The following is a 6,000-nucleotide window of genomic DNA, read 5'->3' on the forward strand; positions in this document are numbered from 1 at the left end:
ACGGCCTTGTGCTTGATTTCATGTTCTGCTGTCACCATTTTGAAATTCCTAATAATTTTTAAATAAGGGATCCTATATTTTTATTTTGCACTGGGGCCCACAGTTTATGTAGCTGGCTCTGCCTGCCTCCTCCGACTTTTGTCTCTCTCTTTGTGTTTTTTCCCTGTCTTTCGTAGTCCTACTCTTTCTCCTCTTCCTCTCTCCTCCCTTCTTCTATTTTTCCTTCTTTTCCTCCTATTTTCCTTCCTTGGCTTCTTCCCACTCCTTTAAGGCTCTGTTTAAGTATGTGGTGGCCTTGTAAGCCTCAAAACATGTTCCTGTTATTGGTTGAATTGTCTTCCTCCAAACGATGTTGAAGTCCTAACCCCCAGTACCTATAAATGTGACCTTATTCGGAAATAGGGTCTTTGCAGATGATCAAGTTAAGATGAGGTCATTAGGGTGTATTCTGATCCAATATGAGTGGTTTTCTTATGAAAAGGGGAAATCTGGACGCAGAGACAGAGACAGAGGAGAATGCCAAGTGAGACTGGAATGATGCTGCCACAAGCCAAGGAATGCCAAAGGTTGCCAGCAAACACCAGAAGCTGGGAGAGAGACGTGGAACAGACCCTCCCTCAGAGCCTCCAGAAGGAGCCACCCCTTCTGACTCCGTGATTTCAGATTTCCAGCCTCCAGAGCTGTGAAACAATAAATTTCTGTTTTTTAAGCCAACCAGTTTGTGGCACTTTGTTACGGCAGCCCTGGAAAACCAGCACAGTTCCCAATACATCCTTAATGAATACTTGTTGAATAAACAGATGGATGAATAAAGGACAATTTTATTGTCTCTGGTTCTTCAAAAGATGACAAAAGAGGTATCAAGATAATGACTTTGTCCAACCTCTCAAGTCTGGTGAGTGGTTGAAAAACTGGCCCCCTCCCCAACCTCCTTCATTTTCTCCCTTGATATAATCTCTGTATTTGATACGCACTTTGTCCTGTATCTCAGACGTGTCCTGGGCCATGATAATAGGGGCCGGTAGAGTGGGTGGCTATAGTCCCCTGTGGTGGACACTATTGGTTGCTACTGAAATTCAACACCAACCCCGCCGCCCCCTTCCTCCTTGATGGCAGATCTCCAAACGTGTTAGCTTCCCTTTTGTCTGGGGAAAGCGACTCCGCTTCCTCACAGCCAGGAGGTGAATTATAATTGCGCAACCTTTTCTGTAAAGATAACAACTAGTTTTTGGCTTTGCAGGCCGAACATTCTCTGTTGCACACATATACATATATCTGGCAACAGTAACTACATTCTAAAAGGTGAGATCAAATGGAGATTGTGTTGCAAATAATATGGATCTCATTCATTGCTCAAAATGTTAGGCCCTGTCTTGGTTCATTCAGGTGGCTATAACGAGATACCACAGACCGGGAGGCTAATGAAGAAGAAATTGATTTCTCACAGTTCTGGGGGCTGGAAGCCTGAGATCAGGGGGCCAGCATGGTCGGGGGAGGGCCGTCTTCCAGGTTGCAGACTTGTGGTATTCTTACATGCAGAAGGGGCTGGGGAGCTCTGTGGGGTCTCTTTTATAAAATCACCAATCTCATTCATGAGGGCTCCACCCTCATGACCTAATCGCCTCGCAAAGGCCCTACTTCCTGGCACCATCACACTGGGTGTTAGGGTTCCAACTTGTGAATGGGGGTGAGGGGTGGGCAATATTTAGACAATAGTAGCCTCTAAATATAAGTCATTAAAAAGGAAAATCTCATGATCCTATGTACCATTCCAAAGAAGGGTTCCATATGACAAATCTAGTCCCATATCGCAGACTGTATCAGTTCGCTTGTGCAGTAAAACAAACAGCAGCCTATTCTGGGGGCAGACGGCGATAAACATCCCTTTAGCTCCCTCAGTGGTGGGTTGGTTGATGTAGGCCGGCCTGGGCCGGGGCAGCTCTCTACCAAGCGTCTCTCATCCTCCGTCTGGGATCAGTGCATTATCAGGAATATTTTCCTCACTGCAATGACAGAAGTGCAAGAGAGCAGATCTGTTCATTTATGTGCTTTTAAAATCTTTGGTAATGTTGGCCAAAACAAGCTACACGGCCAAATCCCAAATGAAGAAATAGGACATACACTGGCCTGTGGAGTATACAGTGCTCTGTTGATCTCATTACAATGAGTCGTTTGCAACAGAATTTTCCATGCAAGATACTCTCTCAGGTGCCCAGCTGTGGTGTGATGCAAAGAAACCACCTGAGCTACAAGCACCTGCACCGTAATTTCCTGGATGATCTGGATAGCTACGCCTCTCTGAGTCTCAGTCTCCTCATCTCTCAAATACACAATAGTGATATTTACCTCTCAGGATTGTTACGATAAATGAAATACTATTTGTAAAAGCATATTGTAAACAGTTAACAACTATTCACGTTGAAGATGTGTGGAAAATGTAGAAATGGTGATGTTTGCGCTGCTGTCAAACAGTGGAGAACTGAGAGGCGCTGAGCAGATGGTAAATTCTTTAAAGTGCTTTTCCTGGCAAGTGGCACTTATCTCCCCATTTCAAATAGCCCAATAGCAGCTTTCGTGAAAACCCACTTGGATTTTTTTTTAAACCGCCAACCATATGAAATACACTTTTCAAAGGTAATTCAAAAACAGGGAAGAATTGAACTCTTAGGGAGCATGAACTGCGTTGGAAGACAGTTTGGCCTGCTCTGGTAGAGTTGAAGACAGGAGTAAGCTTACGCCTGGGGGTTGACTCCTGGTTACATACCAGGATGATGTGCACGAAGGCCCATTGCTGCATTGGTCTTCGAATCCCCCACAGGAAATGACCCGAATGTGTATTGATGACGGCATGAGTGCTTTTCACACAATAGAATGTCTCAGCAGTGAAAACAAAGGAATTATAGTCACATGCAGCATGGATGAATCTTAACAATACCGAGCGCAAGAAGGCAGCATCAAAACCAACCAACCAACAAAGTATAATTTCACTTATAAAAATTCCAAGCAAGGAAAAACAAATCTATGTTACTTAGGGACGCAAAGATAAGTGGTAAAACTACAGGCAAAACAAAGAAATTACCATAAAAATTAGGATTGTGGTTACCTTTGGGGGAAAAAGGGCGTTGCGATTGGGAGTGAGCATGTGCGGGGCTTCTGGCGGCTGGCGATCTTCTACTTCTTGACCTGGGTGGTAGTTACATGGGTGTTCACCTCATAATTCTTTCTTACACTGTACTTAATGATTTTTGCACTTTCCAGTATGCATACTCAGCAAGTAAAAATTTTCTTTCCCTCCTTCCTTCACTCTTTTGAAATTTCCTAAAATAGAAAGCAGGAAAAAAATCAAGCTATGTGTAACATGATGCTTTCGTCTTTCCATTCCATATTCGAGGCCTCTTTTCCCTTGTTAGGGACCCTGATGGTGGGGTGCAGGGGGGCAGACGGCAGCCTCCAAACCCTTCACCCTGAAAGATGAGATTTGGAGCTTTGTTTCATCATAAAAAAATTCTATGAGGTAGAAATAATTGGGAAGTCTTGTGTTGTTAACAGGATATAGCCTTTCCTTTGATCATCTCCCAAGATCTTTTGTGTCATGCAACATTTAACACTACATATACTGCGTATGAACGGGAGCCCTCTCTAGGTTTTCTCATTATTGTAATCCCAGTGCCTAGCATGACACATAGCAGGCACTCAAAATTATGTATTATTTACAACAACTTTATTAAGATGTATCACCTACCATAAAATTCACTCTTTAAGTGCACAGTTTGGTGGTTTTTAGTATGTTCACAGAGTTGTGCAACCATCACCACTATCTCATCCCAGAACGTTTTCATAACTTCAGAAAGAAACCTCGGACCCATTAGCAGTCGCTCTCCCTTCCTCCTCATCCTCATTCCCTAACAACCGCTAATCTACTTCTGTCTCTATGGATCTGCCTATTCTGGACATTTCATATAAGTGGAATCATACAGTATATGATCTTATTTGACTGACTAATGTAGCATAATGTTTTCAGGGTTCTTCCGTGTGGCAGCATGCATCAGTACGTCATTCTGCTTTATGGCTGGATAACATTCCATTGTACGGTATATCACATTTTGTTTGTCCATTCACCAGTTGACAGACATTTGGGTTGTTTCCACTTTTTGGTTACTGTGAATAACGCTACGATGAACAGATCAACGTTCGTGTACAAAGTTTTGTGTGGACATATGTTGTCTTTTGTCTTGGTACTACACCTAGGAGTGGAATTGCTGGGTCAGATGGTAACTTCATGACTTTTGGAGGAACCGCCAGACTGTTTTCCAAAGTGGCTGCACCATTTTACATTCCCACCAATAATATATGAGGGTTTTAATTTGTCCATGTCTTCACCAACGTTTGTAATGGTCTGTCTTTTTAAATTTAGCCATTCTAGTTGGTGTGAAGTTCTATCTCATCACAGTTTGATTTGTATTCCCTAATGACTAATGATGTTGAACTCAATATACATTTGTTGAAAGCAGCAATAACCATGTAAATTTCCAGACTAAACAGCGACACCAAAATTTTCACATATTATTTTTTTAAATTAATATCTTAGTTGTTTTCTGGTTATAAAAGTAGTACATGCTCAAATGATTACCCCCAAAATCAGGATAGTGGTTACCTTAGCGGAAAGCAGGGGAGAAATTTATGATCAGGGAAGAGGGGCGTGGTGTTATCCAGGGTGATGGCAATCTTATTCTTGACCTGGGTCTCAGTTACACAGATTTTCTTTATAATTATTATTTAAGCTATGCATAAAAATTTTACGCACTTTTCTGATAGGTTATATGTCACAATAAAAAGGTAATATATCCTCATTGTTGAAAATTTGGAAATCAAATATTTTGTTTTATTAATGACGAAGAGCGTTGAAATATTTCTCTGCGAGTGATAGTTTTTCAAACGAAAGCAAAAGTGTTAAATCTGATTGAACACACCTTTTGCCTTTTGTTGGAAGAAACAGAAATTCTGAGAAGTTGCCAGCAGGTGGCGCAATGAAACAAGATTTAATCCCGCAGCCTAAGGATAAAACTAAAACAAAAACACAAAAAGCAGCTAACACTTCACTTGGTCGTGGGAAAACATTTTGGTTAATTTCCCACTACACTACAATCTTCCTCCGATATCTGCCTCCATACAAAGGACTGGTAATATGGCTTCACTGGGGAATTGTCAGAGCTAATTCTTCAAATGCATCAAACAAAGAGAAAAACAGAAAGACACTCAATGTTTTCTCCCTGTTTATTGACAGAAGTCCTTCAAAATAATAGAGTTGGGGCCAGCCCGGTGGCATAGGGGTTCAGTCTGTGCACTGCACTCCAGTGGCCCCAGGTTTGAGGGTTTGGATCCCAGGCACAGACTTACACACTGCTCATCAAGCCATGCTGTGGCAGCATCCCACATACAAAATAGAGGAAGATTGGCACAGACATTAGCTCAGGGACAATATTCCTCAGCAAAAAGAGGAGGGTTGGATGGGGCCAGCCCAGTGGTGTAGTGGTTAAGTTCACACACTCTGCTTCAGGGACCAGGATTTGCTGGTTCGGATCCCTAGCACGGATGTAGCACCACTTATCAAGCCATGCTATGGCAAGTGTCCTACATATAAGGTAGAGGAAGATGGGCACAGATGTTAGCTCAGGGTCAGTCTTCCTCAGAAAAAAGAGAAGGATTGGTGGTAAATGTTAGCTCAGTGCTAATCTTCCTCAAAAAAAAAAGAGGAGGATGGGCAACAGATGTTAGCTCAGGGCCAATCTTCCTCACCAAAAGAATAAATAAATAAATAGTAGGGTTGGCTGGGACCCAGGATATAGGGCTTTTTGTGTCTGCAACAAATGAGGACAGCAACGGTGTCTAGTAATAAATACATTCCTCAAATATTTTTAGGTGGCTTTTGAGATGAATTAGGAAGTATGCAGTCTCTAAGCGTTTATCAAGCACTTTCTTCCACTCATATCTGGTTGATAA

Source organism: Equus przewalskii, chromosome 7 (genome assembly GCF_037783145.1).
Source record: "Equus przewalskii isolate Varuska chromosome 7, EquPr2, whole genome shotgun sequence".
Taxonomy (NCBI): domain Eukaryota; kingdom Metazoa; phylum Chordata; class Mammalia; order Perissodactyla; family Equidae; genus Equus; species Equus przewalskii.